This window comes from Macaca fascicularis, chromosome 11, assembly GCF_037993035.2.
Source record: "Macaca fascicularis isolate 582-1 chromosome 11, T2T-MFA8v1.1".
Lineage (NCBI taxonomy): Eukaryota > Metazoa > Chordata > Mammalia > Primates > Cercopithecidae > Macaca > Macaca fascicularis.
Window position 1 is genome coordinate 14,777,832 of NC_088385.1, and position 26,434 is coordinate 14,804,265.

A 26,434-nucleotide genomic window follows, 5' to 3' on the forward strand; every position below is an offset into this window, starting at 1 on the left:
GTGCTGCCATAGCCACCTGGATTTGCCAAAACCAGAGCCTATCATCCTCTGCATCATAGTGGGGTTTTTTTTTTTCACTTATCTGTCTCTCCATCTAGATCTATGGTTCTCTACTCCCTGTAAAATAAATTAGAGTCTTTGTTTTAAAAAATGCTAATGCCTGTTAAACAAAAATCTCTTGAGATAGATCTGGGCACCAGAGTTTTATGTTTCCCCCAAATAATTCCAGTGGGCAGCCAGCGGTGGGCGCCACTGAGCCAGGTCTTTGTTGCCAGCGCACAGGGAACCATCCTCAGTGTCTGTTACACACACGAGTCTCTGATCACTCCACTTTGGTCTGCAGGGCAAAAACTCTACAGACACGGCATGGAGAGGAAGAGATGGGTCTTGAAGAAGACACTTGCCCTGGGGAGGACCCACACCTCCCTCCTGACTCCAGCTCCCTCTGGTACAAAATCCCAAAGCTGAACCCCACCCACTTGCAACTGTTGGAAAGGCTTTGAAGTCAAACAGCAATCGACTCCTCTTCATGGAGGCAAGGATAAATTTTCTTTTCAAAACACTTTAAATGTTATCACCCCTTCAGAACAAGTACATGAATGTATAAACTGAGGCTCCAAGAGGCTGTGAGTGGCCCTCACCTCAAATCTCTAGAGCACGACAGAGCAGAAATCAGTACGTGACTCCCCAGGAGCAATTGGCCTCGACCTGGGTGGCCTCTGCGCCCACCCTAACTCTCCTGCCTCCTGGAGCAGGCCGGGCTCGCCCCGAACCACCCTGCCTCCGAGTGCTGACAGAGGCGCATCTGCAGGGCGAAGAATCTGCAGGCAAGATGCAAAGAGTGGGAGGAGGAGGACAATTTTGCACCTGAGTGCCCCTTTTCATAAAAATGGGATCACGTTACTTCCTACTGAGAGAAGAGAAATGTTATCCAAGAATTGGGGGCCCTAATGAATAGGGGAAGACGGGTCTCTGCCAACAATGCCTGGCCTGATCTCACCTACCCCACTCCACCAGGCGCACCCACAGCTAGAATCTGCTGAGAACCCTCAGGCTCTCAATGGGTGTGACTCATCTCTTCCTCTATTCCCTCTCTGTACAGGTTTTGCCCTGAAGACCAAAGTCGAGTGATCAGAAACTCATTTGTGTAACAAACATTAAGGGTTGTTTCCTGGGCACTGGCAACAAAGGCCAACCTGGCCCAGCACGCTCTCTGAGCTCGAGAAATCACAGCACGGCTCAGTGGTGCTCATTGCTGACTGCCCACTGGAATTATTTGGAGAAACATAAAACTCTGATGCCCAGATCCACCTCAAGGGTTTTGCTTTTTGTTTTGTTTGTTTTTTGAGATAGAGTCTTGCTCAGTCACCCAGGCTGGAGTGCGGTGGCACGATCTCAGCTCATTGGAACCTCTGCCTCCCCAGTTCAAGCAATTCTCCTGCTTCAGCCTCCCAAATATCTAGGATTACAGGCACACACCACTATGCCTGGCTAATTTTTTTGTATTTGTAGTGGAGACAGGAGTTCACCATGTTGGCCAGGCTAGTCTTGAACTCCTGACCTCAAGTCATCTGCCCTCCTTGGCCTTTTGGGGTACTGGGATTACAGGTGTGAGCTACCTCACCCAGCCAAGAGATTGTTTAATCAGCAAAAGGCTGGGCAGGGCCGTGGGGCCTAGGGCGGCACTTGCTATCCGATGTCTGGAGGGCAGGGTTGGCTTTGGCCATATATGGACCTAGGTTCAAATCCTGGCCGGCCATACCACTTACCAGCTCTAGACCTAGAGCAGGTTAACATGAATCTAAACTACTTACCACTCATCAAAGTGAGTGACTATCTATAACTGTTGCCGTTGTTACAAGAAACCCACTTAGTAACTGCACTGAAAGCCCCTCATCCTCAAAAGGCAAGAAATGGGGAACAATCCGGTGACCAAGGAAAACTGCAGGTGAAAGCGGCTGTCATTTCTCTCGCTGTGGCTTGCGGTGCTCAACACTCTTGCTTGGTTGGTTGTCTTGGAGGGTGAATGAGGTCTCCGCTGAGTGTCCTCAGCTTAGCAATGGGCAGTGGGGCTTTGTTCACAGTCTCATCCCTATCACGTGGCCTCCCGGGTTCAGACACCCTAGGCTGATGCTGCGGTTCCATGTGCCTGGCACACGAGCCTCCGAACTTATTTCCGGTCTGCCTGTCCCCACATGCAACGGCTCCTGAAAAAGGGGAACCAAATACTGCCCGTTTCACCCCCGTCAATAGCTGACAGAGCCTGGGTTCCTGCTCTCCTGACATTCCCAATCATTGTCGTCAGTGGAGCGAGCAGGCAGAGGGGAAGTGAGCCGCCTATCAGCCCCTGCAATCAGAAAAAGAGCCGGGTGCCTTTAAGACGAAGGTGGTGGGCAGCCATCCATCTTCCCTAAACACAGACTCGCCTTGTTCTTCCATTTCTGGCTGAGTGATAAAAACGTTAAATGTCATTTCCTGTATCAGTGGTTAACCACTAGATGCTGGATCAGAGATTTACCAGAAGTGCTGAAGTTAAGGAAAAAAATAAAATAAATAAACCTGCTGTTTTCAATAACCCTTTCTTGCACCCTGTGAGAACTATGTAACCTCTGGGGAGGGGGCTGCGAGGGGGTCACTGGATGTGACCTGAGCAACACGTTTAGGACTAGATTTGCCAAATGCTTTCTTATGCTTCATATAGGAAGTGAAGAGAGACAAAATTTAACCATCCTATACCTCTCCCCAAGTGCGTGTGTGTGTGTGTGTGTGTGTGTGTGTGTGTGTGTGTGTGTGAGAGAGAGAGAGAGAGAGAGAGAGAGAGAGAGAGTAGAAGCACCGGGAAAAGCAGGAGGAAGAATCATCCATGTGCCTTCTTTGCCCACCTCTCTCAGGATATCCTGCAGTCATTTTGGTTTTATTGACCCAAGGATTTTGCAGAGGACAGTTGCCCTATTGGATTCCCTCAGCTTCCTGCAACAATGAATGTCCTCCAGTGACAAGAAAGCTTCCTGGGGGAAAACATGATCCCAGGAAACTCCTGAGGAGTGGAGAGCCCAGCTCAATCCTTTGTTGTGTCTTCTTCTTCTTTGAGTTGCTCCATTAAATTAATTAAGAGCTCAGAAAAGGGAATGCCTGGCTCAGCCCCAAGGAGAGGTGACTGGACCGACTGCAGCCCGCCCACAGCTGTGCTCCAAGCCCAGCCACTCTGCCGTGCACTCCTGCCCTGAGGTCACCTCCCCACACAAAGCTCCCCTGGGCTCCTCCCTGCGGCCTCCCAGGCCCCCGCACAGTCTGGACATATAAGACGTAGGAGCTCTACTTTGTTCTAGCAATTCCATTTCCTTCCCAGTGCCGCCTAGGATGTTCTGGGCACACCAAGTGCTCCTAGCTCCTCACCCACCTCTGGGGTCACCAACAGTCCTGCTTTTACCTGGGACCGAAGGGATTCATGGGGCGGCAGGGGCGGGGGAGGGAGGACTTTTGTTTCTAAAACTGGGAAAGTCCCAGGCAAACCGAAATGAGTTGGTCACCCCCCAAACAGATACAATGGTTTGCATAGGCATTTGCACATTCTATGTCAGAATGGCAGCCGAGAAATAAAAAATAATAAATGTGATTTTAAAACAGACAAGAAAATAATTTTTAAAAAATTTAACAAACATAAGATAATTTTTAAAATAAAATAAAAAAAAAAAAAAAAGAAACTGGCCAAACTTGAGAACAGATCTAGCCAGGGTACTGAGAACTGCAGGCGACATTGCACGGTATAAGAGTTCCCTGGGGAGATAGGACGGAGCGTACCACAACTCTCCCACTGCACCTGGCGCATACCTAGATGTCATCCTCTCTCAATTCAGTAGTTAGTAGAGGAGATCTGAAATCAAAGTCAGAATCAGAAGAGAAAAGAGCATGGGAAAACGTACATTCCACCAAGTCTCTTATAGAAGTTTCTGAAACTGAAACTTCTTTTTCCTTCCTCGTACCCTTGAGTACCAACACCATCAGCCCCCCAGTGCCCAGGACACAAAGATTCGAGAGACGCATTGCTCTTTACTCTGCCTCACTCCCGCTTCATTTTATTATTATAACAAGTCCTGATTTCCTGCCACCTAAGATCTCTCCTCTCCACTTCCACTTCTATGACCATCCCTCCGCTCTCTCTGCCCTCAAAGACTGGCCTCCATCCTCTCCAACCTCAATTTCATCTGCTCCCTGGCATTTTAGATGCTCCCCACTTTTTCAAATTATATATTGAATACCTAGATCAGAAGGATGCCAGAGAGGTTGTACCCGGATTTCATTTCTCATGGATGCCTTTTTGAATCAGACCATCTGTAATGTCTTCCTGACTGAGAAAACCTCCTGGACACTGCCAGCAAAGCTGGGCATGGCCTCCCTCGCTTCCTGGTGCACATCGCCAGTTAGCCCTCATGACATTGCTAGGACGACTACTCTCTGTTTCCACCTTGTCCACCAGCTGTGAATCCCAGTGTTTTATTTACCTTGTTTCCCCAGGTCAATCCCAGAGCTTGACAGATAGTGGGATTAAATACGTGTAGAAAAGAAGATGATCTGGAGATGAAAGGGGGAAATATTGGCTGGAGGCTATTGTACTTCAGTCGGTCTGTAGCCATTTGAACATATACCTTTCAAAGGCTATTGAGTATGGTCGGATCAACCTGGAAGATGATCCCTATTAGAGAAGCAAAGGCCTCAGCCCTGGGCCCTGTCCTAACTGATGCTTTTACAAACTTCCTGGATGAAGGTTAAATAGGTACCCAAAACAGATTTACAGATAAAACCAAAGCTGGAAAGTATCACTAATATGTAGAATGCTAGAATTCATGTTCCAAAATTATCTTGGCTTATGAGATGGATAGACCGAAACTAAGAAGGTAAAAATACACACCCAATTAGTGTAAATGCTACACTCACAGTAGCACCATCACTAGCACAATGGGGAAGATCTGGTTCAGCAGCAGTTCAGATGAAAAACTCCTAGTAATTCCTTATCTTTGAGCTAGAAGAGAACGTAGAGGACTATCCAATACAGAGAGTCTCAAGCTCTTTTCAAACAATAACATTCATCAATTAGAATTTCATGCAGAGGCCCTATAGGTAAAAGAATTTTTTATTTTTTTCCAAAACGGGGTCTTGTTCTGTCACCCAGGCTGGAATGCAGTGGCATGATCACAGCTCACTGCAACTTCCGCCTCCCAGGTTCAAGCAATTCTCCTGTCTCAGTCTCCAGAGTAGCTGGGATTACAGGCACATGCCCCTATGCCTGGCCAATTTTTGTATTTTTGGTAGAGACGCGGTTTCGCCATGTTGCCCAGGCTGGTCTCCAACTGACTGGTCTCAAGCTCCTGACCGTGTGATCTGCCCGCTTTGGCCTCCCACCGTGCTGGGATTACAGGTGTGAGCCACCGCAGTCAGCCAGGAAAAGAAATTTTTTAAAGGTGCCGCTCTGGTTAGGAGTAAGGGAAAGGGGTCTAACAAGTCAGCCCCCAACCAATTCGCCCCTCCCTGCTATCTTATGAAGACCCCTGAGGCACCCTCCCAAACTCCTGGGGGCTCTTCTCAGTGAACACTGTTTGAAAACACAGACCTGAGTCAATCCCCTTGCTCTACGCGGCTGCCCAACTGGTGACTGTCAGAATTCCTCCGAACCCTCCAATCCCTCAGCCGGCTTTACTTTGTGTTGTATTTTATTTTTCTTTATAGTTTTTGGCCCTCCATGACACTGTATGCTGCACTTCACTCTTTGTACACTGCCTGGCTGTCTCACTGGAGTACTGCTGTCTTTTTTCCACCAGTGCATCCCTGCCGCACGGAACACAGTGGGAGGAAGATGTAATGGGAAAGGAATGAATGAACTGGAAAGGAACCCAGGTGTCTTGACACTAACCCAACTTGCCCTCCCAGTAGTGTGACTGTCCCCAACAACAACCAAAGCCAAGATCACATTAGGCTGCATTAGGAGATCAAATGGGCCCGCCGTACTCACTATGGTTCAAGCCTTGTCTGGAATAGTGTGTTAGATTCTAGCAGCTACATTAAAGGAAACAAATGTGGCAGAAGTGGTGTATAAATATTATTATTGAGGGATTACTTTGTGCCAGACATACTGTACATTCATCTCATCTAGTCATGACAATTACGCTATAAAGTAATTATTATCGTCCTTTTAAATCTGGGGAAACAGAGGCTCAGCACATTTCAGTAATTTCTCCAAAGGCATACAGCTAAAGGCCTAGTATTCAAACCCCTGGAAAAGCTTGTGTTCTGTCCACCACACCTAGGTGTCTCTTGGAGGCGCCCCCAAAAGGGCAAGAAGAGTATGGAGGGTCTAGAAATCATGACCAATGAGGCCAGATACAGTGGCTCACGCCTGTAATCCCAGCACTCTGGGAGGCCAAGGTGGGAGGATCCCTTTGAGCTCAGGAGTTTGAGACCAGCCTAAGCAACATAGGAAGGCCCTGTCTCTGCAAAAAAAAAATTTTAATTATCGGGTGTGGTGGCATGTGCCTGTAGTTCCAGCTATTCAGGAGGCTGAGGTGGGAGGATTGCTTGAGCTCAAGAGTTGGAGGCTGCAGTGAGCCATGATCATGCCACTGTACTCCAGCCCCAGTGACAGCACAAGATCATGTCTCAAAAAAAAAAAAAAGAAAAGAGAGAGAGAAAGAAATCACGACAAATGAGATGTTCAGCCTGGAGAGAATCAGACAGACATGACATGCTAGGTGGGGAGTGAGGAGACCACAACAGCAGTCACCGAAGAAAGAAGAGCACTTTTTGATGAGGGAAAGTGCTGAGACTCGAGGCCACTTGTCAGGTGAGGTTTAGAGGAGATTCCCAGATGGGTAAAAAAGTGGCCCAAGAAACTCTGGGCTGTGTTTTGGCCTTGCTGTGCATTTGTGGATGGAGACAATTCCCTGTGCCCACCACTCACCCCCACACCATCCTCTATCACCACATCTTCTGTGCCACGGGCTCTCCCGAGCTGTCTGCGTGTTTATTTTCCCGTGACGAGAGGGGCAAAGCAGCGGCGGTGGCGGCGTCATAATAACTGCCCACAAGTTGTAGTTGGAAGAATTTTCAGAATGGCTTGGTCTCTATGGTTAAAGAAACAGCTGCGAGTGGAGTGTAGTAAACAGGCCCCAGCCACAGAACACAGCAAGTGGGCACAGGACATGGGAGTCAAAGAGCAAGGCCCGGGTCCAGGACGCACCAGGGCTGGGAGGAGCTGACCACAGGACCCTGCTTCCCGCAGGGCAGCGCTTCATCCAAGGCCCTTCCCTGGCTGCGTAACTGTCCAGATTCATGTCTCCTGATCTGTTGTAACGCACAAAGGCAGAGAGTGGAAAAGGAAACTCAGAAGAAAAAAAAAAAGGTCTTTTCCCTCCTGAGAGTCTGCTCTGATAAATACCCTTCCCAGAGGCTGGTCCTTGTCTCAAGCCCACTAGAAATTCTGCCATGAGTGTGAGCTTTTAGAGACACTGGGGAAACTAGAGTACACGTCAGCAGCCATCTTGCTCTTGGTTGATCAAAATAGAATCATAATAGTTCCCTCTTCCCTGTCCAGAATCACCTTCTTCCCATTTTTCTGTGCTCCCTGCCGAGAAACCAACCGGGACAAGGGGTCCGAAGCAGCACTGAGAAACCACTGGAGGATTCACAAGCATACTGGAGGTTGACAGGGCCCATGGAAAGACCCCTAAAAGTGCCCTGTCTAGAATGCGAGAGCCGCAAGGGCCTGGCAGAGTCATCTAGTCTGACCGTAAACGTATTCAACTGTGGGCCACGTGCGGTCTCTGTCACAAGCACTCAACAAAAGCAGCCATAGACAATGCATAATACAATGGCCATGGCTGTGTTCTAATCAAATTTGATTTATGGTTATCAAAATGTGAATTTCATATAATTTTCATACATTATGAAAACGTTACTCTCCTTCTCAATCATTTAAAAAGGTAAAAGGCATCCTCAGTCCGCCGGCCAGACGAAAACAGGCGGCGGGCTCAATTTAGCGTGTGGGCCATAGTTTGTCAATTCCTGATCTAGTCCAAGCCCTTCCCGAGACGGGGGAGAAATCTGACTCCCAGGAAAGGCAGTGACTGGTGGTTCAGTGTAGGATTCCCATCCACACACAGTATTTGATTCTTGTGCTGGGCTCTTGCCCATGCAAAGTGATATTTCAGCTGCCTTCATTTCCCTTGGGCATGATGTGCCCGTACTGTGAGGGCAACAGCCTGGTCTAAGCCCTGCCAACTGTAACATCTGGAATGGAACTTTAGGACTTGACCGGCTCTGTCTCTGTCCCATCTCTGCACTCACTCCCAGGATGACCTTGGGCAGCTCCATCACCCTCTCTTGATCTCATCAGAAACTGCAGACATGGGAACCACACCGGTCATCTCCGAGACTGGGTCTTTCAGTCATTGTCCCGCCTTCCCCTCTCCTGGGACATGTCAGTACCAGCAGGCCCCTGGCATGTTCTCCAGCAGCCATCTCTTGGAGCCACCAGTTCTGAGGCCACCAAAAGACAGTAACTTCTGGGCAGAAAAACTAGGGATGGAAGCAAATCAGTTGTCTGTTTTCATGCAGATGAAGTCGTGGGAGGACGCGTGATTCATGTGTTGAGTGCTTTTTCAATAGCAAGTTTCTATCATTTCTGGAAGGCAGCAAGTTAGTTTCCCCCCCGAGGTGGTGGGAGAGGATGTTGTTTGTGGTTTCCCGTTTAGAGGGGAGTTACATTTGTTTTTGTTGTTGCTTTGTTGGTTTATACATTTTTGTTTTGTTGTGTTGTGATTTGTGTCCGTGAGCAGTTGGAGATGGCGGGTTGGGAGAGAAAGTTTTGGAGAGGTAGGAGGAAGCAGAGCCCATGTACAATGCCTGCGGCGCTGATCACACAAACAAGGTCAAGGTGGTTCAAAGTCATAGTCAGATGCCTGGGGGCCTGCCAAACCCCACATGCCTTGGTTAGGAATTAGAGACAGTTTGACATCTGGGTCTTGTGTGATTGCCATCCAAAGATAAGGAAGGGAAAGAGGAGGGTCCTGGCATGGAGTTCCAAGGAGGCTCAGAGCCCTGGGCCTGCCTTGCCATCACATTAAAGAATGTGGCCGCTCTGCCCTGGAGTGGTTCCCTAGTCACACCAGGTGATGGGAGCCAGGAGCATGGGACAGAAGGAGCCTGGTCACTGTCCAGCCCAGAGTAGCACTCAGTGTTGGCTCCCCTGCCCGTCTCTCCCAGGGTATCCAACACCCAAACAGATTGGTGCCTGGAATTAGGGTATTAGGCCACTGAACCTTCTTGGGGAGCTCTAAGGAGCCTCTGGGAACTTGAATAAAAGCTGCTCCAAAAACTTCTCGGAATCCTGCACCCCTCCCTTAGCAAGCAGCATGCTGGTAAAAGGTTAACAACCAAGTATCTGGGGAAAAAAGGTCCTGATTCGTAGCATTTGCTAACTCCCGTGGTGGAAACACTCTCCTACCTTGGCCAACTTCAAGTGGCCAGTGTGATATTAACTAGATCACAAAAATCCTGAAAATTAACATTGAGTTTTCTCAGAGCCCCTCTCCTATACCATAGCCCTGAGCCCTCTGGAACCCAAGGAGAACTCAGAAATCAGGAATCATTTGGTCCCAGGCTTTTCAGGTGCCAGAATGAATCACGAGCTCCAGGTGAAGTCACAAGCTTTATGAGTCTGCAGCACCTCACAGTGGAGGGACCCTGGTGGGGGCAGGAGGAAGGCTAATTAGAAACCCTAAAAAGCCCCCAGAGAATGCAGGTAAGAGAGAAAAAGAGAGTGGGGGAAAATGCTAGGAACTCAAGCATTCAAACCCGTGGGGTCCACAAACAAAACAAAAACCGTGAGGTATTTAGCCACCTCTCCTTCTTATTTCCTGAGCGTGTTCCTGTCTCAGTCCATCGTTTTCCAGGGAAAATCTTCCTAAGGATGTTAGGAAGCAGCTGTCCGTCCCATATCCCTGAGAAGAGGTGCCCTGCCTCTGCAACATACTAAAGACAAGGTGATGGTTGGCATGGAGGAATCTGTCCCCTACACACGTAGGACTGCTCTGCCGGCCAGGCCCGGGTAGCACCTGGGATGAACTCCCCCTCACCTTGCTCCCTGGTCCCCTCCCTACTCAGTCCCATCTAACACACTCCTGCTTGGCTAAAGGAGGAAAATCGCACCTCCTCCAACTCCTCCGATGTCCCTACAGTCCATCCAAATTCACAAGAGTAAGGATTCTTGGATCAACACAGGCCCCTTCCCTTGGGCAGTTTCGGCTTAGCAGGCATTCTGGGAAGACGGCCAAGCGGTAACTCCCTTATGAAAGACTTCATTCTGTGCCTGCTCTCCTCACCCAACAGCTGACACACACGGACCCCCCTCGCTGCCAGTTTAGTGGCCCTGGCTGGTCAGAACCTACTCACCTGGCCTGAGAGGCTCACAGTGTCCTGCCTCCACTCCCTTCCCTGGAGCCGTGGATTCCATTCCCACCACTGCCGCTAATTGCCTCGAACACTCATTGAATCTCTTCGGACTACGGTTTCCTTATCTGGAACACACAAATGGTTGGACTTTAATAATATTCCATACAAGTTTTATAGAAAAATAAGATTTGTTTGGAACTTTAAAGTGATCAAGCATTTCACTTAATCATTATAAAGAGTATGTGATATAAGTAGTAATATTAGATAATATTAGGAACTGAGGCTCAGAGAGGCTGGGAAATACATCCAAGATTACCTGGATAACAGGTAGCCCTCCCAAACTCGATCTCATTCCTCTGACAACCAACACTGCACGCAGACACCTGAGCAAGTTGCTACAACTGGGATCCCACAGCAGTCTCACAGCTGTTCCTCAGTTAGCATTCATGTCCCTTTGATTCACCAGTTTAACACAATAAATTCTATTCATTCTAGGCTGAGAGACTAACGTGAATATGCTCAACATCAAGGAGAAAATGAGGGTCTGTCCTGAGCAAAGTTGGTGAGTGAGCGTCGTTTACCTTCCCTGAGCCCCCTGACCTTCTGTGCACAATTCTATGTCCTATACCTTTGCCTTTGGAATCTAACATTCTTCCTTGTCTTTTTTTTTTTTTAGAGGCAGGGTCTCTTGCTGTGTCACCAAGGCTGGAATGCAGTTGCACAATCATGGCTTACTGCAGCCTCAAACTCCTGGACTCAAGTGATCCTCTTGCCTCAGCCTCCCAAGTTGAGGACTACAGGCATGAGCCACTGCATCTGGCAGCTTTCTTGTCTTAATACTGTTCTAGTCCCTCCAAAACAACAACAACAACAACCTGGCTAATTTTTTTTATTTTTTATAGAGATGTGGTCTCACTGTGTTACTCAGGCTGATCTCAAACTCCTGGGTTCAAGCAATCCACCCGTCTCGGCCTTCCAAAGCTCTGGGATTATAGGCATGAGTCACCGCGCCTGGCGTATTTCACATAGTTCTTGCCCTTAGCCCTATGCTGCCCTCTCTACCTTGGGGCTGAATTTTTCCATCTGCCCCAAGTGTTGTATTCTTATAACCATCCTGACTCTTTATTTATTGTATGTCGTGGATGCCAGTGAGACCCTCCTCTACATACACACTCAAGAAGGTTAAGGCAAGAGGACGAAACAAAAAGAGGGACAATTTACTGCCCTTTACATAGCACTTTGTCATAACAATACCCTTCCAAAGCCCTCACTGAACGGTGAGAACAATCCAATGAAGTAGGTTTTGTTATGCCTGTTTTTACAGATAAGGACACAGGGGCTCAAAGACTTTATAGATCATTCACCTAGTAAGTAGAAGAGCCAGAATGGGAATCCATGTTCATCTGACTCCAAAGGCAATGGAATGGCCAGGCCCCTCCCTAGGAAATTATCTAATAGGACTCTTCGAGGGTATTTGCCTTTTTTTTTTTTTTTTTTTTTTTTTGAGACTGAGTCTTGCTCTGTTGCCCAGGCCAGAGTGCAGTGGTGCAATCTCGGCTAACTGCAAGCTCCGCCTCCCGGGTTCACGCCATTCTCCTGCCTCAGCCTCCCGAGTAGCTGGGACTACAGGCGCCCACCACCACGCCCGGCTAATTTTTTGTATTTTTAGTAGAGATGGGGTTTCACCGTGTTAGCCAGGATGGTCTTGATCTCCTGACCTTGTGATCTACCTGCCTTGGCCTGCCAAAGGGCTGGGATTACAGGCGTGAGCCACCACGCCCGGCCAGGATATTTGCCTTTTAACAGGAGTGTCTTGAAGCCAGGGTCTCACAAAGCAGGAAACAGAGCTCTCAGGGGTCATACCCAATACCTGCTGATGCAATCATATGGACCCAGTGGGTTTGAAGCAGGGTGGCCTCTTACTGCACCAATTAAATAGTCATCAGTTCTACCGACCATAACACCAACCATAAATGTAAACAAAGAAGTCCTGATCCCATGGGTCTGGACACTAAAAATCATGAGGTCCCCAAACTTAGAGAAGTTCTGGAAGAGAACATGTCAAAGTTCTGGCTTTGCGCCAGATGCTATAGGAACCTGTACATAGCAAGAGTTCTCCATTATTGCCCAGTCAATGGAAATAGCAACTATGCAGCACCTTCTAAAATCCCTTGCCGTCTGAGACCTGTGATGGAGACCCTGGTTTTCATTCATTATGCATGAACCCAAAGTACAGGCTTGCAGACCTTCCTAGAAATGAGTAGTAAGTTCAGACCATCAGAATATTCAGAAATCTGATGTATTTCAGAGACTTTAGCAGTAAAAAGGGATCAGAGCACTAGAATAGCTGTCTGGTGAAATCTGAGAGCTTTGTTCATAACGACGTTATGATTCTGTTAATGAGATTTGGCGAGGTATTAACCATCTTGGTAGACCAATAATGGTTGGCTACTATGGAGTTTAGACTGGGAAATAGAAAACTGGACTGTTATCAGAAAAGTTTGAGATACTTTCTTATACTTTCTGTACAAGATGAAAGCCTGCAAAAGATGAGGCTCAAAAGATATGGAGACAACCTAAATGTCCATCAATGGATGAATGGATAAAGAAAATGTAGTATATATATACAATGGAATATTATTCAGCCTTAAAAGGCAGAGGGCGGGATCCTGTCATTTGCAACATGGATGAACCTGGAGGTATGCTAAGTGAAATAAACCTGATTCAGAAAGACAAATACTACATGATCTGACTTATGGGAAAAATCTAAAATAGTCTAACTCACAGAAGCAGAGAGTAGAATAGTGGTTGCCAGGGGATAATAGGCAGGGAAAATGGGAAGATATTGGTCAAAAGGTAAAAAGTTTTAGTTATGCAAGATGAATAATTTCTGGAGGTCTATTGTACAGCACGGTAACTATAGTTAATAATACTGTATTGTATACTTGAAACTTGCTAAGAGGTAAGATCTTAAATACCCCCATCACAAAATAAGAGAAAATGACTACTATGTGAGGTGATAGAGATGTTAATAGCTTGACTGTGTGATCATTTAATCATGTATACATATATCAAAATATCAGTGTACACCTTAACTATATACAATTTGTATTTGTCAACTATACTCCAGTAGAGTTAAGGGAAATGGAAAAAGATGAGGTTCCATAAATCATCTGAGCATATCAGGCAGTGAAACATGCAGGTGTTGACAATAAAAACATAATTATCTGCTGGGTGAGGTGGCTCATGTCTTTAATCCTAGCACTTTGGGAGGCCAAGGCAGGCAGATCACCTGAGGTCAGGAGTTTGAGACCATCCTGGGCAACATGGTGAAACCCTGTCTCTACTAAAAGTACAAAAATTAGCTGGGCGTGGTGGCAGGCACCTATAATCCCAGCTACTTGGGAGGCTGAGGCAGGAGAATTGCTTGAACCTAGGAGGTGGATGTTGCAGTGAGTCAAGATTACACCACTACACTCCAGCCTGGGCGACACAGTGAGAGACAGAAAAATAATATTAATAAAATAAAATTAATAATAATAAAATAAAACCATAATTACCTAGTGTGTGGCCTTCGCTGGAGAAAGGCTAGGCACACTGCCCAAGAGCAGGCCTTAATGCCATGACCTGAACCAGCGGGGCTGGACTCAAGGGTTCAAGGGTGCAGAGTGAGAGGAGAAACGGCAAAGGGAAGCTGAGGACAGCTGCTCTGGTGAACTCAAGGAAGCCACCTGAGATGGGGAGGGAAGGAAAAGGGGATTAGTAGAGCTTCAGGGAAATGCAGAGGAGAAGTCTGATTTCACCGGGTGGTAGAAATAAAGGAAAAGGGAAAACAGAAGCCACGTTGTAGTGGTCAGTGCTGCCAGAAGGACTCTAGGAGAGATCGCTTCTAATGAGAAGAGGAACCGGGGCCAGCAAGCCTGGCTCCAGGAGGAAAGTTCTGTGAGGTCCATGAAAGAGGAAGTAGGGGAGGAATCGCTGTTGAAATTCTCATTGTGGGCCGGGCACGGTGGCTCAAGCCTGTAATCCCAGGACTTTGGGAGGCCGAGACGGGCGGATCACGAGGTCAGGAGAGCGAGACCATCCTGGCTAACCCGGTGAAACCCCGTCTCTACTAAAAAAAAAAAAAAAAAATACAAAAAACTAGCCGGGCGAGGTGGCGGGCGCCTATAGTCCCAGCTACTCAGGAGGCTGAGGCAGGAGAATGGCGTAAACCTGGGAGGAGCTTGCAGTGAGCTGAGATCCGGCCACTGCACTCCAGCCTGGGCAACACAGAAAGACTCCGTCTCAAAAAAAAAAAAAAAAAAGAAAGAAACTCTCACTGTGAATGAATGGATCCCAAGCCCTGGAGGAATGGGCAGAAAAAAGAAAGTAAAGAAAAAGAAATGTTAAAAGAAGCCTTCAAAGCCTAATTAAATTCCTATAAAGAGGATAAAGAGTAATTCAGAGAAGCAATGTGAAGAAAGAAACACTAAAAAGAAGATAAGAGGTACGACCTAAAGGACCCTAGGGAAAGAAAAACTGGGCATACGTTTGTGTAAGAAATCTAGGTATTACCTGTTTGAAGCAGTTTGTTCACCAGGAACTAGGAAAGGAACTGGCTCTGTGGATTTCCTCACCAGATAATTTTCAAAGTGAAATATTTTGCTTACAGTGTATTATAGGGACCTTCCAAAGATTTATAGGATCTGGATCTGAGGATACATAACAATGCTTATGACCTAAAGAAGCAAAACGATTCACTTCATGGAAATGCATATTCCCCAAAAGAAATCCTTATAGCCCCTTAAAGAAATTTTCAAGAGAAAAGCCATGTATAAACATATGATCCGCTTCCTAAACACCACAAGAAAGGTACAGGTGGAGGGAGTAGAGGAAGATTTCCACGGATTCTTAAGAAAAACATGAAATGGGAAATCTAAGAAGAGTGCCCAACACACCAAATGATGCAGGTTTTAAGAGCACAGAACCGAACGGGGTTTATTTAAACACACATGCCAGCTGCTGCCACGTGGCTACCAAATGGAAACTGAGCCAGGAGGGTGGGCCAGTGTCTATGGACAAGAAAGAACAGAGGTTGTGACGTGTAACAGGAATGATGTTTCCATTTTTATTTTATGAAGGCAACAGCCAAAATTCACCTCTGAAAACCTAAGTTTGGCAGTGGTATAAAGAAGGGAGGAAATTCCCGATGGAACAAGAAAGGATTAAAAACAAAAGAGGAGAGATCAGGGGGAGGGCAGGCCTCTGATCTTCCCAGGCTGGCAGTGGTGGGCAAGGAAGAAAATGATGTGAGCAGATGCTCAAGGAAAGTGGCCCTGAAATCAAAGGCTTTAAAGAGATAAGCAGAGTCCCTCAAGCAAAGCAATAAACAGAGAAACCAGGATGAATACATTGGAATCGAAATGATGAATTGTAAAGTACCACAGAGAGGTTTCTAGAATAGTGTCCAGAGATGGAAATGGGGAAAAGAGAAAGACACAGCAGAAATAAATTGCATACAAGATTCTAGTGTGTGCTAGAAACGTAGGGGGGAAGAGTGATGGTAAAATTAAAAGAAAGAAGTGGATAGATTTTAGTGGCGTGATTGAAATGGATAATGAAGGGGATCTTTATGAAACTGTTGCCAGGAGAAGGAAAGATATAGAAAGCGAAAAAAAAAAGACTGTAGGTTAATTCCAGTATGACAAGAATAATAAAGAAATGCATGGATTCTCAGCCAACAGCCCGTGTCAAGAGACAAGCATGTTCTGGCTGTGTGTGAAGGGCACGCCACGCCTGGGGCTCTCCCTGCCAACGCCTGCAGACTTTTGCTCCTCATCTGGGCCTCGAAGCGCACCTGTTTTCAATGACACATGGGGAAAAGGGTCAAAAGATGAATAAGGCCAGGCACAGTGGCTCACGCCTGTAATCCCCACACTTTGGGAGGCCAAGGCGAGTGAATCACTTGTGGCCAGAAGTTTGAGACCAGCCTGGCTAAAACAGCAAAATCCCATCTCTGCTAAAGATACACAAAATTAGTCAGGTATGGTGGTGCACACCTGTATAATCCCAGCTACTGAGGCTGAGGCACGAAAATCACTTGAACCTGGGAGGCAGAGGTTGCAGTGACTGAGATCACACCACGGCACTCCAGCCTGGGTGACAGAAGTGAGACTCTGTCTCAAAAAAAAAAAAAAAGGATAAAATGATACTCATGTCTTCCTTGGTCCCATCGACAAACATTTATCAAGAGATGTCTACGTGCCAAGCACAGTGCTTGATACTGAAAAAATACAAGAATTAATAAGCAACATAGATATTCTGACAAAAATGGAAGCAAAAAGGGGAGGAGGTCTACAATATAGAATTTTCCAGATAAGACAGAGGCAAGTTCAAAGCCGTGAAAATGAGAGTCAATGTGAAATATGATAGAATTGGAGATACTAAGGTAGACACAAGATGACCGCATATTCTCCTCGAAGGGGAACAAGATAGGAAAGGAAACTGGGAAACAAAAAGCGGAGGTAACGTCAAGAGCCTCTATTGGGGCTCTAATGGGCTCTAACCTGAGTCTCAGTCCTTACCCAGCTGGTTCCAAGGTGATCTTGAGCAAAGTGCTTCTGTGCTGCCAGCCTTGGTTCCCTCAACTATAAAATAAACCAATGATGTCTGTCTAACTTGTGGTTGTCACCACGACAGAGTAAGGGATATTGGTTGTGCCCTCCTGCCATAAACAACAATAAACTGGACAAATTATATGAAACTGTTTTCAGGTGCAACGCTACAGATGGTGCAGGGATGTGACCCTTGAGAGAAGAAACACAAGAGGTGAAACCCACATTTACTCTGGCCTCCTGCCTGGGACTTTCCAACCACAGCACGCGGAAGTGGAGCCCAAACTGAGGATGGAGGAGAGACCGAAGGTTAGGGCTGCTGCAGGGATTGAGTGTGTGGGACAGGGTACGAGACAGGCAGGAGCTGCACAGAGCAGAAATCCAAAAATCTGCAGAGGAGACCACCTGAATCTAGTTGAAAACAAAACTGCACACGTACAGGGTAACGTTTTCACAAAGCCTTGTAGAGAACAGGTAGCAGGGGCAAGGCACAGTAGCTCATGCCTGTAATCCCAGCACCTTGGGAGAGGCTGAGGCAGGAGGATTGCTTGAGCCCAGGAGTTCGAGACCAGCCTGGGCAATATAGCAAGACCTCATCTCTACAAAAAATTTTTTAAATGAGCTAGGTGTGGTGGCATGCACCTATAGTTCCAGCTACTTGGGAGGCTGTGGCAGGAGGATCCCTTGAGCCCAGGAGCTTCAGGCTGCAGTGAGCTAAGATTGTGCTGCTGCACTTCAGCCTGGGTGACAGAGTGAGACCCTGTTTCTTAAAAAAAAAAAAAAAAAAAAAAAAGAGAGAGAGAGAGAGAAACAATAGGTAGTAGGAGCTGTGCACTGAACAGAAGATTCCAGAGGTCACACGATGGGAAGAGACACTGTGTTCTCAGTGTCCATGGTGGAAAGAGCTTGATGAACAGCCTGGGCTTTCAACAGAGGCCCGGGAAAGGCCACACCTGTGGAGCTGGGCCACCCCAGCACTAGAGAGGGGCCGCACTGGACCCACCAAAACAAAACAAAATTCCAACACTCAATAATGGATCCAAGCGGATCCACCAATAAATTAATCACCTGCCAAAACAAATGCAATGATCCTTAAAGGAAGATAATAAAACCATAGTGTTTGACCTGTAATAAAAAATTACTCAATGTGGAACAAGGAGGAAACAAATAGAATAGAAAGTAGCCAATAGAAAGAATCCCAGAGGTGATACAGATGGAATTAGCGAACAAAAACTTTAAAATAACTAAATATATTCAAGAATTTAAAGGAAAAAAATGGACATAAGGAATGAAAAACAGTTACTCATTGGAAAATAGACATTATGAAAAGAAGCAAGATGAAAATCATGGGACTCAAAAATCTACACTAACTGGCTGGGCACAGTGGCTCACACCTGTAATCCCAATACTTTGGGAGGCCCAGCCAGGAAGATCATTGAGGCCAGGAGTTCAAGACCAACCTGGTCAACGTGGTAAAACTCTGTCTCTACTAAAAATAAAAAATTAAAAAAAAAAAAAAGAACTGAGCATGGTGGTGGAAGCCTGTAATCCCAGCTACTGGGGAGGCTGAGGCAGGAGAATCATTTGAACCCAGGAGATGGAGGTTGCAGTGAGCCAAGATTGCACCACAGCACTCCAGCCTGGGCAGCAGAGCAAGATTCTGCCTAAAAAATATGTATATATATATACGTGTCTAAAATAATTGAAATAAGTCACAAGATGGGCTTAACAGATTAAACACTGCAAAAGAAAAGATTAGTAGACTTGAAGACAGAGTAATAGAAATTATTCAAATTGATGTACATAGAGCGAAAAAGGACTAGAATAAAAGAATAGAGGTTGAGTTACATATGGGACATCATTAACCAGTCTAACAGATACATAACTGTAGTCTCAGTAGGAAAGCAAAGAGGAACTGGGGCAGAAGAAATATTTCCAAAAATAATGACCTCCTAATGTGACAAAAAAAGTACCAATCCACTGATCCAAGAATCTCAATGTATCTTAATCAAGATAAACACAAAGAAAACCACATTTAAGCACATCATAGCCAAACTGTTGTAAAACAATGATGAAGAAAATATCTTAAAAGAATTCAGGGGACAAAAAAAAAAATCCCACCTAACTCCAGTGGTGCAATAATGAAAATTATTACTGACATCTCATCAGAAACGTTGCAATCCTGAAGTTAACAGAATGATATCTTTGAAGTTCTAAAAAAGAAAAAACTGCGAACTTAGAATTCTACATCCAGTGGAAATATCCTTCAAAAATGAAGACAAAATGAATAAATAAAACCCGAGATAACTTATCACCTGCACAATGAAAAATATTAAAGAAAGTTCCTCAAGCCAAAGGGAAATGATACCAGACAGAAACAGATCTATAATATGCAAAGGAAAGTGCCAGAAATGGTAAATCTATGGGGTCACTATAGAACACTTTATTTTTTAATTTCTTTAAACTACATTGTCTGCTTAAAGCAAAAAGAAAGTCTTACTAATTCAAGTCAGACTGTGCTCAGCTAAGGAACTGAAATAAAACAGAGTTGTAGGTCAGAAGTCAATAGAGGAAATAGAATACTCACACGCACTTCATTAATCCAAAAAGAGACAGGAGAGTCGGCGGGAAGGAACAAAGAATAGATGGGAAAATCTAGAACAAATAGCAAGATGGTAGAATTAGACCTGACCTAACTCAGTGCTACGGTGAATGAAACAAAACCATGGCAATGGAGTTCTGGTACAGCTGCCCTCATCACACGTGTGAGGCTCTGGCTGTGCGTTTCTGGATGAAGGGGAGGAAGGTGACAATGAAGGAAGAAGAAAAGCAAACTTGGGGGACATAGAAATTCTAATAGAATAGGTTCTAGGTGCTCAAGCCACCTCTCACCCTGATTTTTCGGGGCACAGCTGTGTATTACTCTCACCCTTGGGGTGCGCAGCCCAGGTTACAGGTACCATGTTCCTGGATTTACGGAGCAGACACATGAACTGGGTTTGGGCACCGGGGGGAAGCTGAGCTGGTTTCCAGTGCTGCTGTTTGAAATGTGAGGAAGGCCAGAGACATGCTTCCAAGTCCAACTACTCACTGTGGATACCTGGTGGAAAGAGGACGCTCTTTCCACCAGGGCAGATGACGTCAAGCAGACCCACCAACAAGCTAACCACCTGCCAAAACAAATGCAATGCTCTTTAAAGGAAGACAATAAAGCCCATAATGTTTGACATGTAATAAATTACTCCGCCTGGCGCAGTGGCTCACACCTGTAATCCCAGCACTTTGGGAGGCCGAGACAGGTGGATCATCTGAAGTCAGGAGTTCGGCCTGACCAACACGGTGAAACCCTGTATCTACTAAAAATACAAAAAATTACTCGGGTGTGGTGGCGTGTGCCTGTAATCCCAGCTACTTGGGAGGCTGAGGCAGGAGAATTGCTTGAACCCGGGAGGTGAAGGTGGCAGTGAGCTGAGATTGTGCCATTGCACTCCAGCCTGGGCGACAAGAGCGAGACTCCATCTCAAAAAAAAAAAAAAAAAAATACTCAACATGTGACAAGGAGGAAACAAAAGCAGTCAATAGAAGGCGTCCCAGAGGTGATACCGATGGAATTCCACCAGGAAAACTAGAAAAAGGCTCTGTCCACAGAAGGGATCGTGTAAACAGAATGGCAGAAGGGAACAAAAACAGAAAGGAGAAGTATAATCCAACCCTGACATAGGGAGGGGGAACTGTAAAATTAGAATCCGACAAGGTTTTAATAGGCAATAGACGATGATCCATTAAAACAGAGCTGTCATGATACGTCTGGACAGACTCAGTTATTTGACCCATGAAGGCTCTGGAGATGAAGGCACTGCAGCACCAGGTCTAAACGTGTCATCCCAAACATTTCTAGCTAGGCGGCAGAGAGAAATGACCAAGAATGATTCAGTTCAGTTCAACACTCGTTTGCTGAGGACCTTCTACCACCAGGCTCTGTGTCAGGTGCTGGGGATATAAAAATTACTAAGACCAAGTCCATGCCCTTAAGGGGAAACCCAGTTCTACTGGAGGAAACAGGCATGGCAACACATCAGAAAGTGGTGTGTCCAAGCATTCACCTGTCACTTACCAGCTGAGAGAATTTGAATATGTGCCCTGCCAAAATCTCATGTTGGATTATCATCCCCCTGTTGAAGGTGGGGTCTTGTAGGAGGTGATTGGCGCACAGGAGTGGATTTCTCATAAATGGTTTAGCCCCAACCCCTGGATGCTGTCCTCACAAAAGTGAGTTCATTCTAGTGAGATCTGGTCGTTTCAAAGTGTCTGGCACCTCTCCCTCGCTTGCTCCTGTCTTGCCATGTGATATGCCTGCTTCGACTTTGCACTCCATCAAGATTGGAAGCATCCTTAGGCCTCCCCAGAAGCAGATGTCGCTATGCTTCCTGTATAGCCGGCAGAACCGTGAGCCAATAATACCTGTTTTCTTACAAATGACTCAGTCTCAGGAGTGCAAGAATGGTCTAGCACACCAGCTATGTGGCTTGCACAAATCCTTTAACCCCAGTTTCATCATCCATAAAATGAGGATGATAATAACCACCTAGCAAGACTGTTGTGAACATTCTAGAAATAATGTGAAAAGTGCCTAGCTCACCACCTGGCGTATAGTAATTCAGCAGCTCTCAACTTGAGAACAAGACACACATTAGAATCTAGGTGGCAAGAGGAGGGTATTTCTAACTAGTCCCAGCCTACCTCCCACTCTATCCTGATTCCCCCGGAAGGATGTGCCTACCTCTTCTAAACCCATTACCCTGGACAAAGAAACACTATGTCCCATGCATAATATAAAGTGCGGGAGTGTGTTTTGCATGTGAATGGTGCATAGGTAGAATAAAGTTTGAGAATCACTCTGTAAGCATTCATCTCAGTTCAACACTTATAAAGCACCTACTGGGTGCCAGGCTCATAAAAAACTAATTTGGATTATTTCCACATAATGATAGAGGTATGTATAAAATGCTAAGAGAATATAATACAGGAGAAGGCACTCAGCCTGGGGGTCAGGAAGGCCCACGAGCCTTGGTAGTTACCTGGCCTAATAGGTGAGAAGGTCATCTTAGGAGAACAGAAAGGTATAAGTTGGCAATAGCATGGTGTGTTCAGGGAACTAGGATCCAAGTGTTAAACAGGGTCAAGGAATTGAATATCCGGGAGAGGTAGACAAGGGCAGGTTCATGAAAGACATGCAAAGAAACCCACTTAATCCTGTGGGTGGTGAGAGCCGCAGAAGAGCATGACAGAAAGGAGACCCAGGTCCTTCTGTGCTCCAGGTCAGTATCTCTGAAAGCAGTTCCCAAGCTAAATTTCATGACGAAAGCACAGGCAGCCTCAGAGAGCTCAGCCTCCACAGGAATTCATTCCTCAGGGGCAGTGTGCACTGCTCACTCAACTTTGCTTCTCAAGCACCCACCCGAGTCTGACCCCACTAGAGGCACTAGGTTCATTGTACAGAACGGATATTAATAAACTTCCTTATCCAGAACTTGTGCAATAGCCGAGCATAGTGGCTTATGCCTGTAATTGCAATACTTTGGGAGGCCAAGGCAGGCAGATTGCTTGAGCCCAGGAGTTCGAGACCAGCCTGGGCAACATGGTGAAGTCCCATCTCTATAAAACTACAAAAATTAGCCAGGCGTGGTGGTGCACGCCTGTGGTCCCAGCTACTAAGGAGGCTGAGGTGGGAGGATCTCGAGTCCAGGAGGTCAAGGCTGCAGTGAGCCATGATTGCACCATTACACTGCAGCCTGGGCAACGGAGTGAGACCCTGTCTCCAAAACAACAACACAAGAAACAGAACCTGTGCATTTTTAACATTATCTCCAACTATGGGATTCATTCAATTACAAAGTTTTATTAACCACCAAGTAGGGAGGGAAGATATGAACACAAATACAGTCAGGGCTTTACGACAGGGAGACAGCTGGGAAATGCACCCTTAGGCAATTTTGTTGTGTGAACATCACAGAGTGCACTCACGGAAGCCTAGATGGTACAGCCTACAGCCTACAACACAAATAGGCTACAGTGTACAGCCCATTGCACCTAGGCTACAAACCTGTACAGCAAGTAACTGTACTGAATATCATAGCCACTTGTAACACGATGGTGAGTATTTGTGTACCTAAACAAATCTAAACATGAAAAAGGTACAGTATAAATACAGTATAAAAGATTAAAAATGATACATCCGTATAGGGCACTTACCAAAATGGCTGTTTCAGAACTCGAAGTTGTTCTCGGTGAGTCAGTGAGCGAGTGGTGAGTGAATGTGAGGGACTAGGATATTATTGTCCACTACTGTAGCCTTTATAAACACAGTACACTTAGGCGACACTAAGTTTATTTTTAAAATAAAGTAATTGAGCTATAACATGACAATGGCTACAGTGTCACTAGGTGAAAGGAATTTTTCAGCCCCATTAGAATCTTACGGGACCACCTACATACATACAGTCGATTTTTGACTGAAACATCCTTACCCAGCACGTGAATGTAATTGCAATGAAGTGAAAGATAAAGGTTATAGTTCTAGTGTATCCAGAGTGCTTCAGGAGATGAACTGTTAGGGAAAGCCAGAAAAGTCTCCACCATGGGAAAAATATTTGGCCTGGGTCTTGAAGGATAAATAGGAAGTCAGCACTCAGAGACAGGTGCCAGTGTTTTTCAGCCTGAGGCAGGGCGGTATGAGAGACAGCTGGAACGGTTTGAGAATGCGTGGTGAGAACTTACACTCACTGGGGACTAGATATAAGAATGCAGTGGACCTAGCACTGTGATTTTTCGACCTGGGCTACACATCAGAAACACCTAGGGAGCTTTTAAAACTTCCAGGGCCCAAACCACATTCCGAACCAATTAAATCAGGACGTCTGGGGCTAGGAGCCAGTCATCAGTATTTTTTTTTAAGCTCCCAAAGTGATTCCAATGTGCTGCCAAGTCTCAGAACCACTAGTCTAGAAAGGAGGGATAAGGATTTCCAGCAGCGCCAGAGGACCGGCCCTCCTGGTGACCCTGCGATCCTGGCACACACAACCCCCCACCCCGCCGCCTGGGAGAAAGACCGGCCACACCACAGCCATCGGCTGTTTCCTGCTGCTCCTTTCCCCACACCAGCATTTTGCTCTGAAATAGTGGTTCTCAAAGTGTAGTCCCCAGGCTGTAGCATCAGCCTCAGGGGGAAGTTGTTAAAAATGCCAATTTCCCAGCCGCACCCTGGACCCACTCACCCAAAAACTCTGGGAGCCCAGCAACTGAGGCATGCTAAGGTTGGTGAGCCGCTGCTCTGGAACACTGATCCCTCCCAAACTGCAGCAAAGCAAGTGCCTGGGTGTGGCTCTGGCTGTGTAGGTGCTGCTAGAATCTGCCGGAGTCACTGATTGTCAGAAGAGATGCCGTGGGAGCTGGTTTGGGTGCCTCCACGTTGGTCGTCACCACCAGGCAGTGGCCTTTGGCCTGGAATAGAAGATACCAGAGGGCTGATAGCTCAGTTTTTTATGGTACCAAGAAAAGACTTTCAGATTGGAGGTATGGGATTTTGTTTATTTTTTTAATCCTCTTTTAATACAAAGTGGCCCCTTGAAAGCAAACTTTCAAGATATTTCACATCAGAACTGGCCGGGAAATCCAGCATGTGGACAGACACGGATATGCCATGTGCACTTTTCCGTCGGAGGAAGGGGGTAGGCTTGGGTGCTGGAGGGTGTTGCCTAGGGGCGGAGCGATAAGGAAGAAAGGACACTGCTAGTTCACACCTCATCCATCCCCTCCTCCCAGGCCCCAACCAGGCTGGAATTAAAGGACCCTGGGAGGAAAATATGGAAAGCAACAAAGGAAATGAGTTCCCATATAGAAAGGGAAATTGCCGTTCCCATTAAGGTCAGACTGGTCCGAAGTAAAGGGCTGGTGCGCCCTAGCGACCGCCTCTGCCGAAGCCCTGACGCTGGAGCTCTGTTGCCCTCGCAGAATAACCGGGACTTTGTTGCAGCCGGAACCGGCCACGTCTTGATTCCACACTCCCTTGAGGAGCCAGCCAGCTCCACACTTACTCAAAGAATCCGAAGAGCACCAAGTGCATTCTCTGCCACACGACTGAAGAGAGCAAGCTGTCTGGGGGGTTCTCCACCTCTTTTCAACTCAACTATTCTGAGCTGAAGTACTGGACCCGTTTTGTCTTTCTTGTTTTTTTCCTGCTTCACTAATCTGGAAAAATCCAGCAGGTCTGAAAAACTGTTGGGCTTGACAGCGTGTGTGTATCGCCACCTGGTGGCCACAGCTTATCAAAACAGCTTCCTTCCGGGGCCCTTGTGGATGTACATCAAAGGCTCCGGCTTCCAGACAGGTACACATCCTGTTCTCATGCCCGGCTCACTTTCCCGTGGGAATGTCAGCCACTCTGATTTGCCTTGGCTGAAAACCTCCTGTCTTTGCATGGAAAAAAAACACAAATAATATGAACAAGCAACAGAGTTTTCTTTCTCTCTTAAGTAACCAAGCATTTAAAATCTTCTAAAGCACACATTTCCCTAATTGAGAAAGGAAGTAGAAGAAAAATTTCTGGCTGAACTTACAAATCATAATAAATGGTCGGAAATACCTTCTCCCTTACCAAGATTCGTGGGGTCCTAGTGTAGAGGAGACTTCAGTTGCCCTTGACGCTACAATATCCTGACTAAAAGCCTGTTTCCAAGGTGATATTTGATAGACATGAAGGACCCGGGTGGAAAAGAAGGTGGTCTGGATGGCATGGCAAGCAGTGGAACACGCAGGCTACGAGGCATCAGGAGAAACCAGTTCTGGTCCTGGCACTGCTACCAACCTGCTGTGGCACCTTGGGAGGTTACCTAAACTTTGTGGATCCCAACGCCCTAGATTCGTTAACTTCTTTCTACTTTTTCCCATAAATTCCATGTTTTTGAAAGATGTTGCCCACCAAAATGCATCTCTAAAATAGGAGCTTAATAAGCTTTCTGTCTTGAGGAATCAGACGTATAAATGTCAGGCAGGCCTTCTGATGATCATGATGCAACCAGAGTTACCACAATGAGTCCATTTCACAGAGAAAGGCAAAGACACTTGATCCTTTCTTAACCTGGTCTCCCACCCATGAATGGCTTTTGTTAGGATTTCAGCATGTTGAAACCAACCCACAGACCCTAGTTACAACTTTCCCAGGCCCTGAGAGCGGGGGAATCCCAGTTTGGAAACCAACAAACTAGAAAATCTTGAGGGTAACTCTAGCTCTCATGAACTAAAACAGAGTAAAGATGGAAGACTGTGGTATGTAGATGCAGGTAGAGTCTTGATTTGAGAAATGGCATTACCAGGAATTAGCATTTCAGAAATGCCAG

General features: G+C 46.3%; 1 long non-coding RNA gene across 2 annotated transcripts in view; it reads right to left on the reverse strand.

Moving 5' to 3' along the window:
- Positions 1–25,280, reverse strand: part of LOC102145508 (uncharacterized) — a 67,065-nt gene extending 41,785 nt beyond the window's left edge. For both annotated transcript variants that reach the window (XR_006690407.3, XR_010579296.1), the window contains exons 1-3: positions 25,133–25,280; positions 24,314–24,539; positions 10,444–10,568 (exon numbers count right to left, since the gene is read on the reverse strand). This is a non-coding gene — a long non-coding RNA (uncharacterized lncRNA). The remainder of the gene's footprint in view (positions 1–10,443; positions 10,569–24,313; positions 24,540–25,132) is intronic.
- Positions 25,281–26,434: the final 1,154 nt, after the last annotated feature.